This window comes from Sinocyclocheilus rhinocerous, unplaced genomic scaffold (genome assembly GCF_001515625.1).
Source record: "Sinocyclocheilus rhinocerous isolate Xijiao unplaced genomic scaffold, SAMN03320098_v1.1 scaffold839, whole genome shotgun sequence".
In the NCBI taxonomy this organism is placed as follows: Eukaryota; Metazoa; Chordata; class Actinopteri; order Cypriniformes; family Cyprinidae; genus Sinocyclocheilus; species Sinocyclocheilus rhinocerous.
In genome coordinates, this window is record NW_015652287.1 from 624,411 (window position 1) to 644,633 (window position 20,223).

General features: G+C 35.2%; 1 pseudogene; it reads left to right on the forward strand.

Moving 5' to 3' along the window:
- LOC107714405 (activating signal cointegrator 1 complex subunit 3-like) overlaps positions 1-20,223 on the forward strand; it is a 226,910-nt pseudogene that overhangs the window by 203,747 nt on the left and 2,940 nt on the right.

A 20,223-nucleotide genomic window follows, 5' to 3' on the forward strand; every position in this document is an offset into this window, starting at 1 on the left:
TAGTTTATAGTGTATATATATATATATATATATATATATATAGGTGCACCTGGGTGGACGATGGCCAATATGTAGATATACAAAAAGAAAATATAATAAATGCATTCCCTTTCCTTTCCTTTTTTTTTTAAAGAAAAGCATTACCACATGCACATAATGTATGTGTTTTGATGTCTAGAGGTTGGAGTATATTGCTCTTCAGATAAACAAATAGAAAATAGTCTGGCTCAACAACTTGAATACACAAACAACATGAATTCAAGGGAAATTATAATTATTACTTGTTTTATTAATTGGCCTAGTGGGAAATCCAAGCTGTTGGATGAAACCGCAGTGACTGGACTGCAGCAAAAGACAGAAAAACATCTTCAACCGCTTTCACGGGGCTCATTACTTACTGTGTTTCCATGGCAACGTCATCGCTGGACACAGTGGCCACAGTCCGGCCCCGACAGTTTACACCTCCATCACAAAACAAGGGCTAAAAGATCACACACACACACACACACACACACAACCAGCCTCGCAGGGTCATATAGGGCAGCACAGACATCTGCGACGAATAGAAGAAGATGATTCCAGAACATTCCACTGACATTTGCACGCCTGTCAGGCCACATTAAACATAAAGACCTGTCTGTGCCCTCTCCCTTACTGCAAACACACGCTGATTCCTCAACTACTCTAATAACTAAGGTAATCAAACTCTTTATATGGGCCAGATTCGACACGTTTTCATTTATTGTTTTTTCCCCTGAAGTCCAATTATAATCTTTGCCAACAGTCATAATTGAGTTTTTTAATGTCTGTTTTTACACCCTTCTCTCTGACCTTACAATTAAACGAACTCTTTTTGCTACCGTACCTTTAAGATTATGTAAATTATATGTCAGTTACTGCCGGCCTTATTGCTAATACTGAACAGGTGTTTGTGTAAATGCTAATTGTTGTGATGTCATCATCACATTGGAGTTTAGTTTCAACACTTGGTCTGTTTTGTTAATTTGACTTTTTTTGTTGTTTTGTTTTTTATTCCTATTCAGAGTTTCTGCTGCTCTTATAAAAGTCTTAACTTCACTTTTCCACTATTTAAGATCTTAAAAGGTCTTAAATCAAGGAAAGAAAGGCTTAAATTCATAAAATTCATAAAGTCATGTCATTAAATGTCACATGCATTGCAAAATATGAATATATTACTCAGCATTACAAATATCTAAAGATCCTTACATCAAGATACATTTAGTTGAGATGCAAAATAAAGAAATAAACTCTTGTTTTCTGAGAAATGTAGAGATTTACCGTATTGGCCCGAATATAAGACGACCCTGATTATAAGACGACCCCCCTTTTTCCAGATGTACCTTTTGGAAAAAGGCTTTTTAAAAACCAAATCTTGTTTTTTCTCAGTAAAACACATTTTGTCTTCAATTATTTTCATATTGCATATTTTTCCTATTTTAATTTTTGTTTTGAAAGTATGGTAAAAACTGGTAAAATGTACCAACAATCACATTTACAAAATATACACTTTTTGATATACCATAAAAAAAAAAAAAAAAACGGTAGCCCATCTGAATTAGGACATTTAGGCTATCCATCTAATAGTAGCCTACCAAAATCTTATTAACAGTAGAAGTTCAATCTTACTGTAGTCTTCAAATCTGGGTACTGTCTTACGTTTTAAAATCATAAAAGGAGTTTGGTCCCATCTGGTTAAAACGTGACAGTCACGACTCATGCAGCTGTAAGGTTTACTTTATCTTTTGTTTTTACTCGCGATCTTTACAACACGCATTACATTACGTATTTCATGGCACACTCGTTTTATGCGTATTTGGCGCCACCTAGTGCTGTGGGTGTATTATTGAGTTTATGCTTAACACAAGAACGCATATCTGTCAAAGTGGTATGAAAAGCAGTTTTCCCTTTGAAGGAAATATATTTGGTTACACTTTATTTTAAGGTGTCCTTGTTACAGTGTAATTATACATTGAAGTACTGAGTAATATTAAATGACTACATGTACTATATGCTTAGGGTTAGGGTTACTTGCATGTAATTATGCATAATTTATTGTTATTGTAATAGTAAGTATATGTAACCTGTAACAAGGACACTTTAAAATAAAGTGCTACCGTATATTTTTCTGAGCCTGTTGGCAGATATCTGTCCCTGTTTTAATTATAAACTCGCTTCATTTTGTTCAGCTTCTCAGATAGCTTCTTACCTCATGTCATTTTGTTTGTTACCTTGATTTAAGATTCTTAAAACATTTGCACTGGTAAACAAGACAAAAACTGACGACAAACATCACTTTTTGCAGTGAGATCAGAAGGTGCAATTTATATTTATATTTAAATATAGCTATTTATATTGTCTAGTGTGTGGAAGCAGAGTTATTCAAACCTTGAAGTTTTATTTTATTATTATTAATATTTATTTATTTTGAAAAATAAATTAAAACGTAATGGAGTTCAGTAGGAACTTTGAAGTGTTCCATATATAACTCAATGTGGTCACACTTTATTTTAAGGTCCAGTTCTCACTATTAACTACAACTTTTGCCTCAATAACGTAATTACTGCATATTAATAGTTAGTATGGTAGATGTTAAGTTTAGATATTGATTAAGGGATGCAGAATATGGCCATGTATAAAAAAAAACCTTAGACATTTACACCTAGAGAACATATTGTGTTCCCTTCCATTTATTTCTTAAATTGTCTTTTCTTGGTTGTAAAAAGGTCATTAAAAAAGTCTTCATTTCAGAGGCATTTAAGGAAAACATGCAAAAGCCCTGCTATTAGAATATTGTGTAGTTGGGTAATGATGTCCTTACCATAATTGCGAGCTTCATCTTTCAAAATAAATGTAAAGACAGTAAATAATGTCATTAGTTTTACCATCAGTTCAAGCCCGAAAAGGGGAACAGAGTCGCATGACAGACACAGTGATGAAGCTGGTATGTGTTTGCAGTACACAAGCCACGGTTAAGACAGCTGACTCCACTGTGATGTGACCCTGTCTCTCTCTCTCTCTCACACACTTGATAAAGAATATCTCTTTGGTTTTGAGACTTTAGTCTTTGCAACTTCAGGGATCTTATCTATGCACAATCAGCTTGTAAAACTCCAAAAAGAAAGGAAAACTTGAAATCGCATCATATGACCCCTTTAATGTAACTCAGAAACACCACAACAGCATGTTTCCAGTAAGGTCGTGTGTTAATAACAGGGCACACTGGCTCCATTTGGCACATCTCCATCGATCTCTGTGGCTCAGTCACCTTGACACCAGCCATCTCTCATCAGCCGTGATTGACTGGAGCTGAGCGGCTCCATAAGCGGACAGGAACCCCAGAGGTCTCATAAAGACCTCACATCAGGCTTCCTGAGACAGGAGCTAAATGATGCTAACGCTAATGGCAGCGATTTAATCAGCCGTATAGGTGTTCACTATGACACCCATCACTGCTGTGTCGAATGATGCTACATTTGTAATGCTTTAATATCATTTAGTACTGACATTCACAATTAAAGAGGTCTCGTGAAGAGATCTTGTAAAATTAAAGTTTAATTTACTATGAAATGTGTTTTAAGCTCTCTGCCCATTGTGTCCTTTGACAGTTTAAACACTATTTGTGACCTTGACTACAAAACCAGTCATAAGGGTCAATTTTTTAAAATTGAGATCTATACATCATCTGAATAAGCTGAATAAATAAGCTTTCCAATGATGTATGGTTTGTTAGGATAGGACAGTATTTGGCTGAGATACAACTATTTGAAAATCTGGAATCTGAGGGTGCAAAAAAAAATCAAAATATTGAGAAAATCGCCTTTAAAGTTGTCCAAATGAAGTTCTTAGCAATGCATATTACTAATCAAAAATTAAGTTTGGATATATTCGCGGTAGGAAATTTACAAAATATCTTCATGGAACATGATCTTTACGTGATATCCTAATGATTTTTGGCGTAAAAGAAAAATCTAATTTTGACCCATACAATGTATTGTTGGCTATTGCTGCAAATATACCCCAGCGACTTAAGACTGGTTTTGTACTTTTAGCTACTCATACAAGCTACATATTAGTATCTTAAAGTGAGTACCAACACATCTCAGGCCTCCTGACCTCCATGACACTTCTCTCCACCTGTTAACTGGTTGGAGATGCTCACATCGTACAACCGGCTCTGTAAATTATCCTTCCTGACGCGAGGCATTAAAGAATAGCAGTGTGAGTGTGTATGCATGGACATCTGGTCATTATTTAGGCTACATGAACATCTTTATTTACATGTCACCATGATGTGTTTGTGCAAATTATTAAAGGGGTCATATGATGCTTTTTTAAAGATCATTATTTTGTGTATTTGGTGTAACAGAATATGTTGACATGCTTTAATGTTCAAAAAACACATTATTTTTCAAATACTGTACATTATTGTAGGTCCTCTATGACCCGCCTCTCTCAAACGCTTCGTTTTCTACAAAGCCCCCTCCTTATCTTATCTATGCACAATCAGCTTGTAACACTCCAAAGAGAAAGGAAAACTTGAAATCGCATCATATGACCCCTTTAACACACAGAGATCATGTACAATATCCAGTGCTTGAGTGCTGAAAAAATTAGCAGTTTCTACAGAATATATCGGAACAACCAGAATGAACGGTCTTTTTTTTTCCTCGCTCATACAGCAGGAGAAATGTTTGCCGTCACTCACAGTTAATGAAGTACATAGTTGTGTGTGGATCTCATGTGGTTGCTCTTAGAGCTTTGCTGAGCATGGAAGTGATTTTTGCTCTCCAGCAAACCTGGGAATGATTTTGCAGGAGGTGTGGAGGTGTAGTGTTGTTGTATATACACCCACCTGTGCTGTCAGAGGAGGCTTGTGTTTTGTGCATCTGTGCACATAGCACTGACTGTATAAAATGCATTATTTGCTTATATTGATAGAGTGATTGTGTAATGAATTTAAAGATGTAACCAGGCCAATATTTTAAAGGAAGGAAGGATTCTCCTTGCAGGTTTCAGGTTCCTCAATTCTTGTGAATTTCTAAAAAAATATTGCAACTTGGCATGATCGCCCAGAGTACAGTATGCATTATGATATTATTTTACATGAATTTGTACTGTTTGTGGTGATGACTAGACATGTGATTTTTGTTGATTAAGCACTCTTTGTTTAGGGTTTCATTTGACTTGTGTTCATGCTGGATCATTCTTTTAACAGTATGTCACTTTAGTAAAAGATCTGCTGTTCATTTTGAGAATTTGTTTGAGTGCTGTTTTCTTTCCCCAGCAAGAGACATACATTATGAATGTGTCATCGTTTCTGGCTTTAAATCTACTTGAAAATAATTGAAATTGATTTGACACATTAATCTTAGGTCTGTTGTGTCAGCATTGCATTATCCAGCAAGATTTTTTTTTTTTTAAAAAGCAGCTACAACAGTATAAATTTATAACATAATATATCAAGAAAAACTGTTAGTTTTGGCCTAATTTTTTGTAGTAGTGCATCCCTATTATTTATTTATGCACGTCAAAAAATAACATTCTTAATGTTTTTGTTTTGCATAAATATCTAAGCATCCTTTAAAATGTGAATTTCACCTGATTAGCAGAACTGCGTGAAAAATTATAGCTTTTTAGAGGATTTTTTTTTTTTTTGGTGCTTTGTTCAAAACAAGAAATATCTGCAAGTGCCACAAAACAAAATACTCTTACATTCAAGATCATATTCATATCTTAATATCCTACCCAGGGTACTTGACTAAATAACGCTGTTAGCTTGTTTTAAGGATATTTAGATGCTCAAGATGCTCATTATTTTGTTGTATTATTATTATTATTATTTACGATGCAGTATTGAAATCCTGTAAAAATAAGCAGATTCTCTGTATTGCACATTGCAGAAACGTTGTTTGAGTGTGTGTGTGTGTGTGTGTGTCTGTGTGTGTGTGTGTGTGTGTGTGTGTGTGTGAGTGTGTGTGTGTGTGTGTGTGTGTCTGTGTCTGTGTCTGTGTGTGTGTATACCTTTCAAACCTGGTGGAGAGGAGTCTGAGGGATCTGGAATGTTCCTACTGCATGGAAATACAGGAGGTAGAGTCATTTTAGCATTTACATTTTTATTTGCTGCCCTGTGTTTTATGTCACGTGGAATGCTGCCTCTGTGGACAGTGATGCAGAGCGCTAGGTTTTTGGAATGAAGCTATCTAGTAGTTGTTTCTGAAGTTGTGTAAATAAACTCTCTTTTTTTCTGGAGGACCGACAAGGAATTTCATCTTTGACCTGCTCACGGTACGGCTGTATTTTGACCTCTGGTGTGTTAATCAGTGACCGTCTTGTTTCGTTCAGGACGAGCACACCATCGAGCCGCTGACGTACGGCCGCATCTCATCCTACTATTACCTGAAACACCAGACCATCCGCATGTTCAAAGAGCGTCTGAAGCCAGAGCTGCCCATCCAAGAGCTGCTGGCCATCCTGTCGGTGAGCAAACATTCATTTTGAAAGGATCCACTCTTTCCTCTCATCTTCTGGTCATTGATGCGTTCAGGGACGGTGCACTTTAAACACCAATGCATCACCACCTTCACTGGCCAACATCCTGACACAGTTAATGATTATTCCATGAGTCCAGTTTGGATACAGCTAAGCACTCACACACATAATTGCACCCCTAAGGGTTGGTGTGAAAATTAGCAGCTCTTTACGTTCCCCTCATTAGAGTGCCGCCCCTCTTGGCCCCGCTCTCACTGATCACGGCCATAATTGAGACATAAAGACTTTTCACACTTCACTGACGTCCTCACAACATGACATCTGTCTCATACTAGAGGCGCTGCAGACCTGATGGAAACTCTCAGAGAATATTGTTAAAGCATGTTCTTAAACACTTCTTATAACCAGTCCTGATAGAGCACGTGAGATCAGAGACAGAGCAACTCGAATATATAAAAGTAATGGGGATGTGCTTAAAATATAAATTCCACAAATCTTACTTTAATTACCAGATTAGGTGAGATCTGAAATCCTGTTAGCCATTCTGCTTTTTTTTTTGGTTTTGTTTTGGATGTTTATTTAATGGTTATTGATATTTATATATTACATTCAATTTATAATTTTAGACATGTCACCAAATATTGATAACAGGGTTGAAATCAGTTAAATAAATGAAGCATTTTATATCATTTTTTGTACTGTATGTGGAATGAGTAGCATTTTTGTCCAAAGTTTAACTTTTGTTATTTATTTTCAAATCCATTGAAAAAAAATGTGGCCTGTTTTATCATTTTAAGCAACTTTGACCCAGAAAAACATTTTTAATTTTATACACTAATGTAAAGTTTTCCACTCAAATCTGTTGTTGACGTTTGGGCATTATTTAACATGATTAAATCATTTATTTAATTAGTTATGATTTTTAAGAATTGTGATTTTTTTTTTTTTTTTCAAACAGAAATTTGATTAATAAATCAATCAGTATTTAAAGGACATCAGAAAATAAATACTAATAAAACTGACACAATCTGAAATTTGAAATTTCAAAACAAAATGTAAGTTTTTTTTTTGCTTTTTACAGACAATCATTCCTGAGATTTATCTATAACCTTTCTGAAAGAATGAAAAAGAAAAGAAGACATCAGAGACTGTGACCGCTGTGTGACCTGGGCAAACAAACTACTCCAGGCCATCTCAGATTTCCTGATGCTAAAGACATCGCCACAAATGCTTCATCTGCTGAACTGGTCAAAATACAGAAGGTTTGAGAGATGAGAGAAGGTTTGAGTCATGCCTGTGAATTTTAATGCCGGCGTGTTTGTGTGTCAGTAATAGGAAAAGAGCACACGTTAATGTGGTAACGATGCCTGAGGCAGCAGGGATAAATCACTGATCCTCACAGTTATATGTTTCCCGCTTGATTATCCACTTACCACTCAATCATTACATCTCGCTGTCTAACGCTCACACTGGTTGCTTAACAAAAGCATGACATGTGGTGGGCAGGACCCCCATTTTCACTCTAACCAGTCATTCAATAGCAACAAATGACCCCTCCGCATGACGCCTCCCCCATCAGCCCCTCATTCACCCTTATTGTCCTCTAATTACCATGGAAGGGTTCATAATGAGACACCAAGTCAAGGCCGCCCCTCACAGCTACAAGAGCTCCCCCCATCCCAACACAATGGTCTTGACCTTCTCAGTTGTATCCAGCAATTAAAATCATACAACAAAGCTATAAACTGTTAAACTGATATTCAGTTCATTGTAGGTTTTTTTTTTTTTTTTAAATGTAAATGTAATTTGTCTGTGTCCAGTAGCTCTCAACACATGCTTTCGATAAAATGCAGAACATAAATAACCTTGAAGATAATTTAAGAATTATGGAATAAATGTTCTGTAAAATACGATATGTTTTTAGGTTTTGTAAAAAAAAAAAAAAAAAATTGAATTGAATTGAAGTTATGGCACTCATGACCCTTTCTACAGTATAGCAGGAATACAAAATGATATTAAATTATTACAATTTTTAATTATTTTAAATTATTTAAAAAAAATTGGACAAAATTCTAGCGTTGACTGCATTCATCAAGCTCAACCATTCCACTCTGTTATTATATTATTGCAAGACAGTACTATTGTATTTTTTCTAATTGATGAAAGTAAGTAAATCATTAATCATTAATAAATCAATCATTTTTTTATATCTGTTAGAAAATAAAAACATTAAAATATGAGTTTTAAACTAGTTTTAAACTATTTAAATTTTATATAAAATGTTGTAGTTCTTGCTTTTTATTCATTGTTTTATTGATGTATAGCAGTGTACATGACGGGACGTAAGACACATTTCAGAAAGAAAGTACTCTTATCATATAAATAACTACAATATAACAGTTAATATAATTTAGTAGACATTCAACTTTTTTTTCAGATGTTTTTCTAAGGTTAACCCCTCTTTTTATTGATTTTTTTTTTCTTTAAGCCAAGTTTTGTATAGGGCAGCCTGGAAAGTCACAGAAAGTGCAAACAGGCATCTTAGCTCAAAGGACTGTAATGTTTCTTTCTCTGTAAATGTCACCCAGTTGTAAAGAGTCGAACTGAACTGGGCTGCGTTTCTCGATAACACTTGATCTTAGAGCTCAAGAGCGTTTTCTACGAGTCATTTTACGATCGTTCATTATTGTTTCACGTGCATTTCCCAAAAATGCACTTAACGCAATCGCACGTAGCCGTGCTATAAGTGCTACTTAGGAGTCGCTATCCGTTTGTTAAGTGCTGAAATGTCACCTTATAGAATGGCTAGTAATTGTAGTACACGCGCGGAAACAGACCGTAATATTAAGATCAGTCGTACTATCGTTTTTACGAACTTCTTAGGCTTACGAAGCTTTTGGGAAACGCAGCCCAGAACAGTTTGCTCTCTATTTTCATTTATCACTTTTCTTGCTTTATATTCTGTACAATGCAGACTTCATAGAGAGGTAAATCTAAGCTCAGGTTTAAACATGTTTTAATAGTTATGTTTAGCAGTGGAAGAATATGGGTCATTGCTTCCTGATTCTCATTTCCATTTGGAGATTTTGATGACAGACAAACTGTTTTTTTTTTGTTTTTTTTTAAATAACATGCAGTGCTGGATTGTGCGCATTATGACCAGGCTTTATTCTAGTTGTTACTTTAGTTTTTATGACATTACCTTTACAACAGGAAGTCATGCAAAATTCAAAATATCGTAACAGTTTAAATCTATCTATAGCATTTTTCAGTCTTTCACAGAATATGGTAGAGGTATGTTTGACATTAGACATAAAAGCGAGTGAGTGGTGTTCAGCGGATGCTTTGTGTTTGTTTACAGGAAGCAGAAGAGTACGCCGAGCTCCCCATGCGCCACAATGAGGACCAGCTGAACAGCGAGCTGGCCCAGCGGCTCCCCCTGCAGGTCAACCCTCACTCGTACGACAGCGCGCACACCAAAACACACCTGCTCATGCAGGCCCACTTCAGCCGGGCACAGCTGCCCTGCAGCGACTGCGGAACCAACACCAAAACCGTGCTGGGGTGCGTTTCCCAAAAGCATCGTTAGCCAACTTGGTCGCAAGTTCTGTCGTTACCAACATAGTGCAACGATTCGGTGTTTCCCGAAACCATAGTTCAAACGAACATTCGCAAACTGCATCGCAAAATAATAGCAGAAAAAATATATACTTGGTTAGATGACATGAAATCTAAACATAAAACCTAAAATATGTATGTTGGTTTAAAAAGAAAATGTCAGTGAACACATTATAGTGTATGTCAACTGCCTATTTATTTGTTTATATTTATATAGTGCAACATTAGAATAAACCTCAAATTAATTGTTTCAATACTGAAATAGATTTTTAGCAATAATGTATCTTAATTTTTAAAATGTGCTTAATTGTGTTCTTGTTAAAGAACTACACTACCCATAATGCTAAAGAGAGATCTACCAATCAGAGGCGACCCGTGGAAATGAGATTCACAGCAAGCAGTGTCGGCTTGAGTTTTGGCAGAGTAGGGAAGTTAACATTTTTTATCTGAATAAAAGTATAATGTTTTGTCATTTGTTCACAGAGTTGTTTGGTTTGGTTCAAGGCTTAAGGCCTATTCATGCCAAGAACAGGAACTATATTAATAACTATATTAGTGTTCACACCAATGAACCGTAATGTTCTGTTTATTCTAAGCATGCTTTAAAGTCAGATGAGCTTTGGTTGCCAATGTTTAATCATTTGTTTCCTGTTAATCATTGCCCCGAAAGTGTTTCCAATTTATTTTCATGATCTGAGGTAAATGATCACTTGTTGCTTTCATTATGGTTATTAAAGTCACACACCATGATATTCAAAATCGAAAAATTTGAAATTAAACCCTTGGATTGTTATATTAAACCATTTTACAAAGCACATAATTGGTAGCTGAGATCATCATTGTCATTAGACACATAGTTCAGTGTTCTTCTTCCCAACCATGACGTCGCAGAAAAAAAAAAATAATAATAGAATCCCCTGACAATCATCGCCAATCACTGGTTAGGACAAAGACTAATTATTATGGAAAATATACTTTTTATTTTGTGTTGCAACTTTTATTGTGTATATTTATACCTTTTATGTTGTGTTTTATTGTTTAACTTTGTTTAAATTATATATTTTTGGGGAAAAGGCTGTTTTTTGAACTTTCTATTAATCAAAGAATCGTTGTTTCCACAAAAATATGAAGCAGCGCAACTGTTTTCAACATTGATAATCCTAAGAAATGTTTCATGAGCAGCAAATTGTAATTTTGAAAATGCATGTGGCACTGAAGACGGAAGTAATGATGCTGAAAAGTCGGCTTTGACGTCACTGAAAAAAAGTATATATTCAAACAGAAAACCATTATTTTAAAATGTAATAATATTTCATATTAATATTTGATAATATCAAATACAGTGTTGGAGCAGGAAATAATAGCAAAAACAAGATTCCTTTTTAAAGATGTATTCACAACCTTATTTTTTCTTTGTTGCTGTCGATAGTGTGTGTGTGTGTGTGTGTGTGTGTGTGTGTTGCAAAATCTAACAATCTGCTCTTCTGAGACAGCATCCTAATGGTGCTCTGCCGTCCCGTGTTATTCTGACGTGTGCAAACAGACTCACAGTGCAACAGGACAGAGTGGCTGAAGTGTGGATATGATTTGTGGATATTCTGCTGTCATGTCGTTTGGAACGTCATAAAACACTCGCCTCAAGGGCAGTCATAAAAAAGCCTGCACTGCCTGAGCCGGCCAAGCAGCCTGATGTTGATTGTTCATGCCTGATGTCACACCTTCGGATCTGTTTGCAGTTGGCTATGCCTGAGATCGCACTCTTGATTTTCTTCGGCCGGAGACTGGACAGATTGGCCACGCTGGCGGTCCGGCTCTGCCAATGGCTCATGTGTGCGGAGCAGAGCGAGTGCCTGTGATTCTCTACGGCCGCTCCGTGTGTGTGTGTGTGTGTCTGGGAGTGATTGGCTATGTTTCTACATGATGTGGTTACTTTTCTGGGTTCCCGCTGTGGCAGTGTTGCTGGCAGCCCCATGCATTCATAGCAGTCAGTCTCTCACACAGCTGAGCTCATCCTCAGTGATGTCAGAGAATTAACCCTTCCCATGATGCCCAGCCAGGATGATTACATTCGATTGTTTATTTGTGCTCTCTCTGCTCTTGTCATGAATTTTAGCCTATCACAGTGTGAGTTATTACAGGAAGGTACACCACCGTTCAAAAGTTTGTTTTTGTCTCTTATGCAAGGCATTTATTTGATAAAAAATGCAGTAAAAACAGTAATACTATGAAATATTATTGGGTCATTCCGTGTCCAATCAACCAAATTTCAGAAATTTCCCCAGATCAAATTTTTTGATTTAGCTGTTTTGTTTTTTTTTCTCTGAAGAAAGATAAGCATGTATAGTGATGACAGCCCAAATATTAGGCTAAATGTCATGGATGAATATTTACTGAATAATCCACTATTTTGTAGAGGGGGGTCAAATGGCAATTTTCACCTGAGATTCAGAGCCAAATTACAGGGGGATAAAAATGACTTCAGAAAGATGGCAGCATCATAATGTTATTTTTACACAGAGATTGGTAGGTCTGTTAGTAAAATCTGTTGACTTTAGCAATCTTTGTTGCATTATGTGCCAATGGTGAGCATTCAAAAATGGAGAAACAGCACTTTTCAAGTGTTTTCTCCAAAGTTTGCATTTCTGTAACTCAAAAAGTATTACAGATATATTAATGCCCTTTTAGATATTGGGTCTTAACAAACGTCCCTTTTGGCTTCTTCATTTGTAAGGCCCTATATGGTTCGGTTCCAGAGATATTGGAATTTCAATATGGCTCCAGAAGTAAATTGTTAAATTGTACACATTTCACTGGTCAAAAACCAAATGTGGGTCATTTTGCAAAAATATAATACTTCTTTTCTTTTAAAGAGGAATGTCTGAAGAACAAATAATGTTGAAAGTAGAAATGTATCTTGTTTCCTTCTGTTCAAACAACTGCATTGAACATACCTGTCTGAGTGCCATAAATATTATTTTTCCAAAGTTTGTGTTCCTATAACTCAAGAAGTATTAAAGATATTTCAATATGATTTTAGATTCTAGTTCTTAATAAACTTTTCTTTTGGAATCTTCATTTTCAAGGCCCTACATCGTTCAGTCCCTGAGATACCGGGATGTCAATGAGGTTCCATTTTCAGTTTGTTGAATAATACGCATTTTGGGTGGTCACTTTGTATACAGCCGATACTTATTTTATTTAAACTAGAATATGTGAAGAATAAGTAATGTTGAAACTAGACATGCATTTTGTTTCTCTCTATCAAAACAATATGCATAGACACAACCTGCAATATTAGCAAAATCAAAAATTTGAGTTGGGGACACGGAATGACCCTATTACAATTACAAATAAGTGTTTTGTTTTAGAATATATTTTGAAATGTGATTTATGTCTGTGATGGCACAGCATCATTACTCCAGTCTTAAGTGTTCTTCAGTCTTCAACCATACAATTTTTAAATACCATCATTTAAAAAAAAAAAGTTTTTAAGTTTATTTTTATTGAAAGTTCAAAAGAACAGCATTCATCTGAAATAGAAATGCATCCTCGTTGAATAAAAATATTTCTTTCTTACTCAAGTTTTGAACAGCAGTGTAAATTGCATGAACATCTTTTATCTGCAAACTTTAAATCCAGAATTCAAATTGCTGTTTTGTTTTTGCCAGTTTTGTAATTCTCAAATATTTCATATTATATATCATCTTTTAAAGTTAGAAATATTTCAGATGCAAACAGACATCATTAAAGGCATCAATAAAGGAGCAGTGATTATGTAAACTTCATATTTTCAAACAAAATAGTTGAGAATAGTTTCAGAAAAACTAGTTACTTGTCTTGTGGAAGCCCTGCATCAATAGACTAGTTTACGGTCATAACTAACCACCAGAACTAAACATCTGGCCTTACAAAGAAGCGGATCTGCAGATTTCTCACAGTATCTTCTAAGAGTGTTTTTTTCCCCCCTGCTAGTCATTTATTAACTTCAAATTAAACAGTAATTATTAATATCAATAATTAATATTAATAATTAATAATAATAAATGCACTAGTCTGGTTACCAGTTAATTGGTCATTGGATGACTAGTCACCCATCCTTGTTTATTTTCAGTCCTCTGTTATTTATTAAGCAAGCTTTATTTGCGCTATCTGAATTAACATAATTTTTTCTTTCTCTCTTTCCTTCCAGAAAGGTTTGTCTTATCATCCTGTTGCTGTCCTCAGTTTACTCAAGCAGCTACTGTGAAATGTTAATCACAACTTTAATTTGTACTGCATTAGCATTTTGATGAACTTGCAGGGCTTTCCGGTGCTCTTCAGGTGCTTTTCACTCATAGTTACAGAGGAAATGACTTTTTGATTAATTAAGTTTCTTAGCGCAGCTGAGCTCAGCAAACTTGAACCTTACTGTAGATAGAGGAGGAGAATGACAGAACCACAGAGAGGGTGCGGAAATACAGAAGACGGCTTGGCATATAAATAAAGATATATCAATAGTGCTCGCTGATATTCCTAATGGTCTAATTTCATCCAGTGAGTGTTTATACTGAGTATCGGCATTATATAGTTTATCTAAAAGTATGAATATATGTACATAAAGATAATATCAAATGCCTTGATTTGTCAAATTTTTGTTAAAGACACAGGGCTTAGTGTGATTTTTTTTTTTTTATGCTCCTAATATTGATTATTGCTAGCTGATTTTAAAACAGCTCTTAAATTCTCTTAAACATTAGAAAAAAAGGCATGAATGAGAGAAACATGCATTCTGTTTGGATAACATATTTTATATTAGTATATTTCACCATGCTATAAATATATATATATATGACCCAGGACCTTCATCCAGTGAGTGTTTATACTGAGTATCGGCATTATATAGTTTATCTAAAAGTATGAATATATGTACATAAAGATAATATCAAATGCCTTGATTTGTCAAATTTTTGTTAAAGACACCAGGGCTTAGTGTGATTTTTTTTTTTTTATGCTCCTAATATTGATTATTGCTAGCTGATTTTAAAACAGCTCTTAAATTCTCTTAAACATTAGAAAAAAAGGCATGAATGAGAGAAACATGCATTCTGTTTGGATAACATATTTTATATTAGTATATTTCACCATGCTATAAATATATATATATATGACCCAGGACCTCAAAACCAGTCATAAGGGTCAATTTTTTATTTATGTATACTGAATAAATAAGCTTTCCATTGATGAATGGTTTGTTAGGATAGGACAATATTTGGCCGAGATATTTGAAAATATGGAATCTGAGGGTGCAAAAAAATCAAAATATTGAGAAAATCGCATTTAAAGTTCTTAGCAATGCATATTAGTAATCAAAAATTAAGTTTTGATATATTTACGGTAGGAAATGTACAAAATATCTTCATGGAATGTGATCTTTATTTAATATCAAATCAATAAGTTTCACCCATACAATGTATTTTTACAACATATACCCGTGCTACTTATGACTGCTTTTGTGCTCCAGGATCACATTTAATGTTTAGATGTAGGTTTTTTTATTGTTTTTGAAAGAAGTCTCTTATGCTCACGAAGGCTGCATTATTTGATCTAAAATACAGTAAAATAGTAATATTGTGAAATATTAACATATTGCAAAATTTCTTATTAATGTTGAAAACAGCGGCGCTGCTTAATAATTTTGTGGAAACGGTGCTACATTTTTTTTTTTTAGGATTCTTTGATGAATAGAAACTCCAAAAGAATTTGAAATTGGAATATTTTGTAACATTATAAATGAAATGTGTTCTTGCTGAATAAAAGTAATAAATAAAACCAAACAAGCAAACAAACTGACCCCAATGGTTTAGAAGGTAGTGTGTGTGTGTGTGGTGTTGTGGTGAATGTGCTGATGATCTCTCTGCAGGCCATGCTGGATGTGGTGGCCAATGAAGGATGGCTTGTGTCTGTGATGAGCATTTGCAGCCTTGTACAGATGATCATTCAGGCCAGATGGCTTCACGATTCCTCCCTGCTCACACTTCCTCACATCCAAAAGCAGGATCTCTATGCCTTCAGGTACAAAACCTTGTAGTAAGTCCTGTATCAGGTCCATTACTATACAGTACATCCTTACTTCACTAGCACTCATCACTCATTTTAACATCTGTCCCTACACTAATATCCCATAACATGTACTCTGTACAGAAACCTGATAACCTAAAAATAGATTAGAAATTTTGCTGAACCAACATCAGTGTAAACAAACAATATATGTGGGTAGTATTAGACATCATTTTAACTGCTTTTAACAGTGTACTGTGGTGTGACATGCTGTACATTATTTATTTTTTTTCTGATTCTTTTATAATTACTTAACATGCATTTTTTTGTGGCGTCATATTAATGAAGTACATCGAAAACAATTTGATGTAGGATTTGCTTTGAAACCATTTTCACTCATAAATTGTGAGTAAATTTCACAAAAAAAGTGTAAGAAATGACAAGTAACATTAAATGTGAAAATTTGAAAGTAAAAGACTGAAGTAGTATTTTCTTTAAAAACCTACTCCAGTAATCTTTATTTACAACTTTGCAAAATTGTTTGCTTTGCAAAGAAAACAATAATAATAATAATAAAGGCAAAAATATGTTCAGAAATGGTAAAAAATGAAAACTGTCACCAGTTTGAGGGCATATAAAAAATTAAAATGACTAAATGGGCAGTTACTGTATTTTACTGTATTGTATTGGCATAGCTCATAATTTACATATACACGAATGGACCGACTAGAATGTAAAACAATTTTTACTAAAACAATTACAATTATTCATGTGATATAAATTAACATGACTACAAGATATTTTTATTAATAATTTTTCTTATTTATTTTAACATATTTATTCCAGTTAATAATGCATTTTCAGAAATCATTCCAATATGTTATTTGGTGCTGCTTAGTATTTTTGTGGAAACTGTGATATATTTTCTTTAGGATTTTTTGATGAATAGGAAAAAAAATGCATTTATTTCAGATTTAAAAAAAATTGTAACACTTGATGTGTCTTTAATGTCACTTTTGATATATATATATATATAACATGTCCCTGGTAAAAAGTATTAACGACAACATAATAATATAATAATAATAATAATTTTAAGTAAATAAAATTGTAAGTAAGTTTTGAATTTTGAATTTTTTTCTAGGTATGACCCCAAACAGGCACATACACACATATATATATATTATGAGTTAATTTATATCACATGAATAATTGTAATTGTTTTAGTAATAATATTTTTTTTTCACATTCTTGTCGGTCCATTCTTGTATATGTAAATTATGAGCTATGCCAAAAATGCCAGGATGCTTGATAATTTATAGTCCCATTCTACAGCAACATTTTAAACTGAAAAGCCCCAATCATTCTTCTGGCTCCAGTCAGGGTCTATATATGTGACCCTGGACCACAAAACCAGTCATAAGGGTCAATTATTTGAAATTGAGATTTATACATCATCTGCAAGCTGCATAAATGAGGTTTGTTAGGATAGGACAGTATTTGGCTGAGATACAACTATTTGAAAATCTGGAATCTGAGGATGCAAAAAAATCAAAATATTGAGAAAATCGCCTTTAAAGTTGTCCAAATGAAGTCCTTAGCAATGCATATTGCTAATCAAAAATTAAGTTTGGATATATTCGCGGTAGGAAATTTACAAAATATCTTCATGGAACATGATCGTTACGTGATATCCTAATGATTTTTGGCATAAAAGAAAAATGGATAATTTTGACCCATACAATGTATTGTTGGCTATTGCTACAAATATAACCGTGCAACTTATGACTGCTTTTGTGCTCCAGGGTCAAATATAGGGTTTATATATAGAATCACATGTTAAATAATTCTAGAAGAATTGTCAGTATGACTAAGACCATACAAGTGCATATAATATATACTATAATAAATGATCATAGGTTGTGGCGGGCAATGTTTTTCCTTATCTTGTATCATACAGGCCACCTTATTGACTGTTTCAGAACATTCTTTGCTTTCTCTTCTCCTCCGCCCATGTGTTTTCCGCTCGCCCGAGCGCGAGCGCATCCTAACACGTTGTCACAGAGAGAGGCGAGTGTTCACTTCCTGTCAGCGGTGTTAAAGGGGCGCAGAGCTTCTCACCTGTGGCTCGCTCATTATGACAGTGTAACATGGCTTAGCGGCTAATCCCGCCGGCATCTCTTATCTAACTCCGCAAACACCATCAGCATCACTTATATCAGCGGGGACGCCTCCCCCACCCCGCTCCACACACATGCACACACTAACATCATTGGCGTTGGATTTTCTCTCACCCATAACACATTTCGCCCGCGGCGAGTGTAATTTGGTGGAAACACAATAAAAATGGTAAGAGAGGGATCAGGCCAGGCAGGATCCATCACGCTGTGACAGCAGGAAACGGGAGCTCAGCCTGCCCTTGAAGGATCGAAGGCACCGTCACGTGACCGTATCTTTTCCTTGACAGAAGGTGGAGCGCCAAAGGTGCGAGAGGCGGAGGTGGCTATCAAGGCCCAATCGACAGGCTTCCCGAGCTAATGGCCGCCTGTGACGGGAAAGAGGACATCTTCACGTCGATGGTGAAGGAGGTGCTGCAGCCCAATCAGATCTCTCAGGTGCGTCATCTTGCGTACCCGAGATGCAAAGTAAACAGCACTCGGTTTACAAAGACGTCGAATTTATTGGCGCCTGCTGCATTTCTCGCGCAATATACTTTTTTTGGGAGATTGCAGCTGTGTGGATGAATCACCTCTTAACAACATAAACATTCAAATAAATTCCAGTTCTCCACGCATTAGGCAGCGGGCACGAGCGCGTGATTTGCCGAAAGCGGCCGACAGTCACGGTGGTCTCAGGTAGCACCAAGATCTCCAATTACCTCCCAAATGAGAGGGTTTAGAGCTCCAATCTAAGTGCTAATTGCAGCGGTAATGCGAGCGTCCGAGCCCCATCAGTATTCCAGCGACCCCCCTTCCTCTCGGCCCTGCTAATTAAATAAGCACATGCGCCGCCGCGTCCTCGTCTCGTTCACGAAGGAAGCGTAATCCTTGCATAAATAGCTGTGGCGGGGGGATCTACACCGTTTTCTCCTTCCGTCTCTCATGTCTCTAATGCTAACAGAAGCACGGCAAGCAAACGGCCTCCGCACAAACACCTTCTTTTATTTGTTCTGGATGTTTTGTCGTGTTTTTTTAATGTTTTATTCTAGTACAGTTGTTAAACGATGAGCTAAAGAGTGTTTATGGCTTATTATATAGACTAAATATGCACTACCAATCAAACGTTTGGAGTCATTAAGATTTTTGTTTTTGTTTTTAAGAAGTAGGCTATCTTATGCTCACCAAGGCTGCATTTATTTATCTGTATTCAAAAATACAGTAAAAACTGTAATATTGTGAAATACTGTTAAAATGCTAAATGTTTTCTATTTGAATATATTTTGAAATGTAATTTATTCCTGTGATGCATTACTATAGCCATTACTCCAGTTTTCAGTGTCACCTGATCCTTCAGAAATCATTCTAATATGCTGATTTGGTGCTCATTTTTATCTGTTATTATTAATGCTCAGTTATTAATAATGGTTCTTATTATCAGTGGAGCTTCTAATATTTTTGTGGAAACAATGACGCATTCAATTCAGGATTCTTTTTTTAATAGAAAGTACAAAAGAACAGCATTTATTTGAAATAGAAATCTTGTGTAACATTATAAATGTCTTTACTGTCACTTTTGATCCATTTATTGAATTCAAGTATCAATTTATTTTTTTCCCACTTTTTTTTTAATTACTTACCCCAAAGTTTTGTAGTGTATCAAAAAAAATATTAAGCAGCAAACTGTTTTTAACATTGATAATAATAAGGAATGGCACCCTTGACCACAAAACCAGTCATAAGGGTCTTTTTTTTTTTATTAAGATGAATATATAAGCTTTCCATTGATGTATGGTTTGTTAGGATAGGACAATATTTGGAGATACAACTAGTTGATAATCTGGAATCTGAGGGTGCAAAAAAATCTAAATATTGAGAAAATTGCATTTAAAGAAAGCCAAAT